This window comes from Anomaloglossus baeobatrachus, chromosome 9 (assembly GCF_048569485.1).
Source record: "Anomaloglossus baeobatrachus isolate aAnoBae1 chromosome 9, aAnoBae1.hap1, whole genome shotgun sequence".
NCBI lineage: Eukaryota > Metazoa > Chordata > Amphibia > Anura > Aromobatidae > Anomaloglossus > Anomaloglossus baeobatrachus.
The window spans coordinates 223220728-223229624 of NC_134361.1; positions in this window are offsets into that span (position 1 = coordinate 223220728).

The following is an 8897-nucleotide window of genomic DNA, read 5'->3' on the forward strand; positions in this document are numbered from 1 at the left end:
ACTGAGCACCTGAGCATGGTAGTGTCCGCTCATCACTAGTTACCAGTACTGAGCACCCGAGCATGGTAGTGCCTGCTCATCACTAGTTACCAGTACTGAGCACCCGAGCATGGTAGTGCCCGCTCATCACTAGTTACCAGTATTGAGCACCCGAGCATGGTAGTGCCCGCTCATCACTAGTTACCAGTACCGAGCACCCGAGCATGGTAGTGTCCGCTCATCACTAGTTACCAGTACTGAGCACCCGAGCCTGGTAGTGCCCGCTCATCACTAGTTACCAGTATTGAGCACCCGAGCATGGTAGTGCCCGCTCATCACTAGTTACCAGTACCGAGCACCCGAGCATGGTAGTGTCCGCTCATCACTACTTACCAGTACTGAGCACCTGAGCATGGTAGTGCCTGCTCATCACTAGTTACCAGTACTGAGCACCCGAGCATGGTAGTGCCTGCTCATCACTAGTTACCAGTACTGAGCACCCGAGCCTGGTAGTGCCCGCTCATCACTAGTTACCAGTACTGAGCACCCGAGCATGGTAGTGCCCGTTCATCACTAGTTACCAGTACAGAGCACCCGACCATGGTAGTGCCCGTTCATCACTAGTTACCAGTACTGAGCACCCGAGCCTGGTAGTGCCCGCTCATCAGTAGTTACCAGTACTGAGCACCCGAGCATGGTAGTGCCCGTTCATCACTAGTTACCAGTACAGAGCACCCGACCATGGTAGTGCCCGTTCATCACTAGTTACCAGTACAGAGCACCCGAGCATGGTAGTGCCCGTTCATCACTAGTTACCAGTACTGAGCACCCGAGCCTGGTAGTGCCCGCTCATCAGTAGTTACCAGTACCCGTGGATGGTAGTGCCGGCTCATAATTACGAGTACCGAGCATGTCAGTGCCCGCTCATCATTATTGGTTTTCCATTTTAGGACAGTCCAAAACACGCCAAATCCCTACAATTAATACATTTTACAGATTTAACATTAGTTTAAAACAGGTGTGAACAGCTTTTTTCTAATCTCTACAAGCAGTTTTTAAAGTTGTGCCCAAAGTAATGGGAGCTCCGAGGTCCCTAAAAAACTACTAATGTTCATGGAGTCCCCAGAGTTTGTGGAGAGTTTGGCGAGCTTTTTGAACTGAGAAACGGTGGGGAGTCTCATTCCTTTCCCCCCCCTTTTTTCTTTTCTTGCTTTCCCCCCTCTCCCCCCTTCTCTCTAATTTCCTCTTCTTTATGCTTGTATCTTTCCTCTTCTTTCTTTCTTTTCTGAACATTAATCTGCATTTTTCTAGTTTCATTTTTTATATGAAAAGATTTATCAATAATTCATAAGACAATAGACATACAATGAGAATGAGTATATTAGGATACGGGAAGAAAGAAAAGTGGGAACAAAAGAAGTGGGAATTCTGACCTATAATTTATAAGTGGTTTTATGGTAATAGCACAAACATAATTTGAAGAATTCCAAAAAATTTAGTAATGTAACAATTTCTGGATGTTATCCCGGCATTGAGAAAATGATGTTTATGTATTGTAACTGCACAAATGATATGTTTGTATGTTGACAACAGTTTCATCAATAAAATAGATTTGAAATAAAAAACTACTAAAAGTAGAAGGGGGGCAGCTGTGTCCCATCTGGTCTGCAAAGTGCTCCCCATATCCGCAACCACTGCAACAAGTCACTCTGCTCTTCTAAAAAAAAAAATCCAAAAATATATAGGATGAGATGGGAGGTAAAGAAAATCTCTGGGTATGGAGGTCGTAGCCTAGTGTTTGCACCCCGAGTTTTTGGTGGGCAAACTTTACAACTCTCATCTCCAATCAAAACTAGTATTTTTTTTAGAACTTCTGTTTCAATAACTCCTGGGGAAAATGAAAAATGTAAACTCACCCCTGGAGATTTTGAGGGGCAATGGAGTGGAAACTGATGCACAAACTTTTCAACAACTTCTGAAAAAAATACCCAAACTCATAAACTTTGGAGTTTCTGCTCCGTTTCTTAAAAACAAATATTCTTATAGATAAACAGATACATTCTTAAAAAGGAGACCTTGGGGCTTATCAGGTATCTTTGTGCATCTTCTTTTAGGATCAAAGGCTGAGAAAAGGGATTACTCATTCCTGATGTGAGGTTTTCTGTTCGGCTGGAATAAAACTCATTGCACAAGAATGTGGATGAGAATGGGAACGATTTTTTTTGTACGCTTGTGTGACCACAGCCTTACAGTGGCATGTCAAAGTTTGGGCACCCCTGGTCAAAATGACTGTTATTGTGAACTTTTAAGCAAGTTGATCTCACTGCGTTTTTTTGACGCTGCGTTTTTGTGCGTTTTTTGTGTCAAAAAACGCACAAAAATGATGCACCCACGGCAAAAAAAAATGGCAAAAACGTGCGTTTTTATAGCGTTTTGGTGCGTTTTTTGTTGCGTTTTTGCTCACTGCGTTTTTATGCATTTTTTATCAGTGAACAATGTCATTAAAGATTGTTCAAAAAAAAAAGGTCTGATGTAATTTCCTTCTTCAATATGTTCTTCATTCTCCACTAGTGTATGCAGGAGAGCAGACAGCTGCAGAACTACAAGGCTCAGCATCCTCCATCCAGGACTGTATGCTGGAGGGAGTGACAGGGTGTGCAGAACTACAAGGCTCAGCATGCTCCATTCACTAGTGTATGCAGGAGAGCAGACAGCAGCTGCAGAACTACAAGGCTCAGCATCCTCCATCCAGGACTGTATGCTGGAAGAAGAGGCAGGAGGAGCAGAACTATAAGGCTCAGTATCCTCCATCCAGGACTATATGCTGGAGGGAGTGACAGGGTGTGCAGAACTACAAGGCTCAGCATGCTCCATTCACTAGTGTATGCAGGAGAGCAGACAGCAGCTGCAGAACTGCAAGGCTCAGCATCCTCCATCTAGGACTGTATGCTGGAGGGAGAGGCAGGGGGAGCAGAACTAGAAGGCTCAGCATACTCCATCCAGGACTGTATGCTGGAGGGAGAGGCAGGGGGAGCAGAACTATAAGGCTCAGCATCCTCCATCTAGGACTGTATGCTGGAGGGAGAGGCAGGGGGAGCAGAACTATAAGGCTCAGCATACTCCATCCAGGACTGTATGCTGGAGGGAGTGACAGGGTGTGCATAACTACAAGGCTCAGCATGCTCCATCCAGGACTGTATGCTGGAGGGAGACGCAGGGGGAGCAGAACTATAAGGCTCAGCATACTCCATCTACTAGTGTATGCAGGAGAGCAGACAGCAGCTGCAGAACTATAAGGCTCAGCATGCTCCATTCAGGACTGTATGCTGGAGGGAGAGGCACGGGGATCAGAACTATAAGGCTCAGCATACTCCATCCAGGACTGTATGCTGGAGGGAGTGACAGGGTGTGCAGAACTACAAGACTCAGCATCCTCCATCCAGGACTGTATGCTGGAGGGAGACGCAGGGGGAGCAGAACTATAAGGCTCAGCATACTCCATCTACTAGTGTATGCAGGAGAGCAGACAGCAGCTGCAGAACTATAAGGCTCAGCATGCTCCATCCAGGACTGTATGCTGGAGGGAGAGGCACGGGGATCAGAACTATAAGGCTCAGCATACTCCATCCAGGACTGTATGCTGGAGGGAGTGACAGGGTGTGCAGAACTACAAGACTCAGCATCCTCCATCCAGGACTGTATGCTGGAGGGAGATGCAGGGGGAGCAGAACTATAAGGCTCAGCATACTCCATCTACTAGTGTATGCAGGAGAGCAGACAGCAGCTTCAGAACTGCAAGGCAGCAGACAGCAAAAATGAAAACTCATAGACTTTGCTGGGGAAGCAAAGTCATGCAGTTTTCTGAGCAAAAACGCACCCGAAAAAAGCGCAAAAACACACTGTGTGAACTTAACCTTAAAGGCTTAAAGTTACAGATGACACATTTGTTTTGTATTTTAGGCAAAAATTATTTTCATCTTTTACATTTGAAAAAAAAATACAAAAAAGAAAATGGACTGATGCAAAAGTTTGGGCACCCTTGGAGATTTGCGTCCTGGAGACCTTAATTAGCCTGTTAGGGTTATGGGTTGTTCTCTATCATCAGGTGATGAAAATTTCACAGCTTTATAAACACCCAGCCTCCTCCAACCGTGTGCCAAACAACAGCTTCTTCTAAGCTGCTGCCTAGCACTCTGAAAATGGTGGAGGCCCACAAAGCAGGAGAAGGCGATAAGAAGATAACAAAGCGTTTTCAAGTTGCCTCAGTTCAAAATGTAATTAAGAAATGGCCGTTACCAGGAACAGTGGAGGTCAAGATAAGGTCTGGAAGACCAACAAAATTACTGTGAGAGCTGCTGGTAGGATTGCTAGAGAGGGAAATCAGAACCCCTGCATGACTGCAAAAGACCTTCAGGAAGATTCAGCAGACTCTGGAGTTGTGGTACATTGTTCTACTGTTTAGAGACATTTGCACAAATATAGCTTTCATGGAAGTGTTCATCAGAAGAAAACCTCTCCTTTGTCCTCACTATGAAATTCAACATCAGACGTCTGCCTAAGAAAATCTAAACAAACCTGATGCATTCTGGAAACAAGTCCTGTGGACCAATGAGGTTAAAATACAGCTCTGGCTATAATGATCAAAGATATATGTGGAGAAGAAAAGGCACAGAATTTCAGGAAAAGAACAAATCGCCAACCATTAAGCATGGAGGTGGATCAATCATGCTTTGGGGTTGTGTTGCAGCCAGTGGCACGGGGAATATTTGATGGATAAAGGGAAGAATGTATTTAATTAAATTTCAACATATTCTTGATGCAAACATAACACCATCTGTAAAAAAAGACGAAGTAGAAAAGTGGAGAAAAGAAGAGAAAAAAGGAGAAAAGAGGATGGCTTTTACAAATAGATAATGATTCTAAACATAGGTCAAAATACACAGTAGACGACCTCGAAAGCTACAAACTGAAGGTTCTACAATGGCCTCACAGTCCCCTGATCTGAACATTATTGAAAATCTGTGGCTAGACCTCAAGAGAGCAGAGCATGCAAGAGGAGCCAGGAATCTCACAGAACTGGAGGACATCTCCAAGGAATCTCACAGAACTGGAAGACATCTCCAAGGAAGAGCAGAGCATGCAAGATGAGTCAGGAATGTTGCAGAACTGGATGACGTCTCCAAGGAAGAGCAGTGCATGCAAGACGAGCCAGGAATCTCACAGATCTGGAAGACGGGCCAGGAATCTCACAGAACTGGAGGACATCTCCAAGGAATCTCACAGAACTGGAAGACATCTCCAAGGAAGATCAGAGCATACAAGATGAGTCAGGAATGTTGCAGAACTGGACGACGTCTCCAAGGAAGAGCAGTACATGCAAGACGAGCCAGGAATCTCACAGAACTGGAAGAAGTCTACAAGGAAGAGCAGAGCATGCAAGACGAGCAAGGAATCTCACAGAACTGGAAGACGTCTCCAAGAAAGAGCAGAGCATGCAAGACGAGCCAGGAATCTCACAGAACTGGAAGACGAGCCAGGAATCTCACAGAACTGGAAGACGAGCCAGGAATCTCAGAGAACTGGAAGAAGTCTCCAAGGAAGAGCAGAACATGCAAGACGAGCCAGGAATCTCGCAGAACTGGAAGACGTCTCCAAGAAAGAGCAGAGCATGCAAGATGAGTCAGGAATCTCGCAGAACTGGAAGCCGTCTCCAAAAAAGAGCAGAGAATGCAAGACGAGCCAGGAATCTCACAGAACTGGAAGACGGACCAGGAATCTCACAGAACTGGAGGACATTTCCAAGAAATGTCACAGAACTGGAAGACATCTCCAAGGAAGAGCAGTGCATGCAAGACGAGCCAGGAATCTCACAAAGCTGGAAGATATCTCCAAGGAAGAATAGAGGAAAATCGCTCAAACAACAACTGAAAGACTCTTGGCTGCTACAAAAAGCGATTGCAAGCTTTTATACTTGCCTAAAGGGGGCACTACTAACCATCCAGGGTGCTCAAACTTTTGCATTGTCCCATTTTCATTTTTTGTTCATTTAAAAATGTAGAAGAAGAAAATATATGTATTTATTTATTTGCCTAAAATACAAAGGACATGTGTCATCTGTAACTGTATGCCTTTTAGAGATCATTTCGTCTTCAGCTTGCTGACTGTTCACAGTAACAGTAATTTTGACCAGGGGTGCCCGAACTTTTGCATGCTGCTGTATATTGAGTCTATTAGGATTAGTTGCCCTATGAAAAGCTTCAGCTTTTTTTAGGCATGAAAAAGGCAGTCTCTGGCCACAAAACCAGTGCAAATTAAGTGCTAAACCATTTTTACCTCAATGGGGAAAATCTGCAATAAAAAGGTGAAGAATTGACATGAGACTTTTTTTTTATTTTTTTAAATTACCATGTAAATGAGATTATAGAAAACTCATTCATTTCATGTCCCTGTAAGATTATGTGTTGGGTTTTTTTTTCCACAGGTGAAAACGCACAGAGAAAAGTAATAAAAAACGCAACGAATGAATAAGCCCAAATATAAGACATAGATAATTATATACTGGAAACATGATAAAGAGTCGTTCTCATAACTGACCGGAGACCCCAATATTCAGGAACAAAATACACAGTAAAGGATACGTGGGTTTCCCGATCGCTTAACATTAACACTGGGGGTACAGGATAATGACACTGGGGGTACAGGATAATGACACTGACACTGGGGGTACAGGATAATGACACTGACACTGGGGGTACATGATAATGACACTGACACTGGGGGTACATGATAATGACACTGACACTGGGGGTGCAGGATAATGACACTGGGGGTACAGGATAATGACACTGACACTGGGGGTGCAGGATAATGACACTGGGGGTACAGGATAATGACACTGACACTGGGGGTGCAGGATAATGACACTGGGGGTACAGGATAATGACACTGACACTGGGGGTGCAGGATAATGACACTGACACTGGGGGTACATGATAATGACACTGACACTGGGGGTGCAGGATAATGACACTGGGGGTACAGGATAATGACACTGACACTGGGGGTGCAGGATAATGACACTGACACTGGGGGTGCAGGATAATGACACTGGGGGTGCAGGATAATGACACTGGGGGTGCAGGATAATGACACTGACACTGGGGGTGCAGGATAATGACACTGGGGGTACATGATAATGACACTGACACTGGGGGTACATGATAATGACACTGACACTGGGGGTACAGGATAATGACACTGACACTGGGAGTACAGGATAATGACACTGACACTGGGGGTACAGGATAATGACACTGACACTGGGGTACAGGATAATGACACTGACACTGGGGTACAGGATAATGACACTGACACTGGGGTACAGGATAATGACACTGACACTGGAGGTACAGGATAATGACGCTGACACTGGGGGTACAGGATAATGACACTGACACTGGGGTACAGGATAATGACACTGACACTGGGGGTACAGGATAATGACACTGGGGGTACAGGATAATGACACTGACACTGGGGTACAGGATAATGACACTGACACTGGGGTACAGGATAATGACACTGACACTGGAGGTACAGGATAATGACACTGACACTGGGGGTACAGGATAATGACACTGACACTGGGGGTACAGGATAATGACACTGACACTGGGGGTACAGGATAATGACACTGACACTGGGGTACAGGATAATGACACTGACACTGGGGTACAGGATAATGACACTGACACTGGAGGTACAGGATAATGACACTGATACTGGGGTACAGGATAATGACACTGACACTGGAGGTACAGGATAATGACACTGACACTGGGGGTGCAGGATAATGACACTGACACTGAGGGTACAGGATAATGACACTGACACTGGGGGTACAGGATAATGACACTGACACTGGGGGTACAGGATAATGACACTGACACTGGGGTACAGGATAATGACACTGACACTGAGGGTACAGGATAATGACACTGACACTGGGGGTACAGGATAATGACACTGACACTGAGGGTACAGGATAATGACACTGACACTGGGGGTACAGGATAATGACACTGACACTGGGGGTACAGGATAATGACACTGACACTGAGGGTACAGGATAATGACACTGACACTGGGGGTACAGGATAATGACACTGACACTGGGGTACAGGATAATGACACTGACACTGGGGTACAGGATAATGACACTGACACTGGAGGTACAGGATAATGACACTGACACTGGGGGTACATGATAATGACACTGACACTGGGGTACAGGATAATGACACTGACACTGGGGGTACAGAATAATGACACTGACACTGGGGGTACAGGATAATGACACTGGGGGTGCAGGATAATGACACTGACACTGGGGGTACAGAATAATGACACTGACACTGGGGGTACAGGATAATGACACTGACACTGGGGGTACAGGATAATGACACTGACACTGGGGTACAGGATAATGACACTGACACTGGGGGTGCAGGATAATGACACTGACACTGGGGTACAGGATAATGACACTGACACTGGGGGTGCAGGATAATGACACTGACACTGGGGTACAGGATAATGACACTGACACTGGGGGTACAGGATAGTGACACTGACACTGGGGGTACAGGATAATGACACTGGGGGTACAGGATAATGACACTGGGGGTACAGGATAATGACACTAGGGGTGCAGGATAATGACACTGACACTGGGGTACAGGATAATGACACTGACACTGGGGTACAGGATAATGACACTGGGGGTGCAGGATAATGACACTGACACTGGGGTACAGGATAATGACACTGACACTGGGGGTACATGATAATGACACTGACACTGGGGTACAGGATAATGACACTGACACTGGGGTACAGGATAATGACACTGACACTGG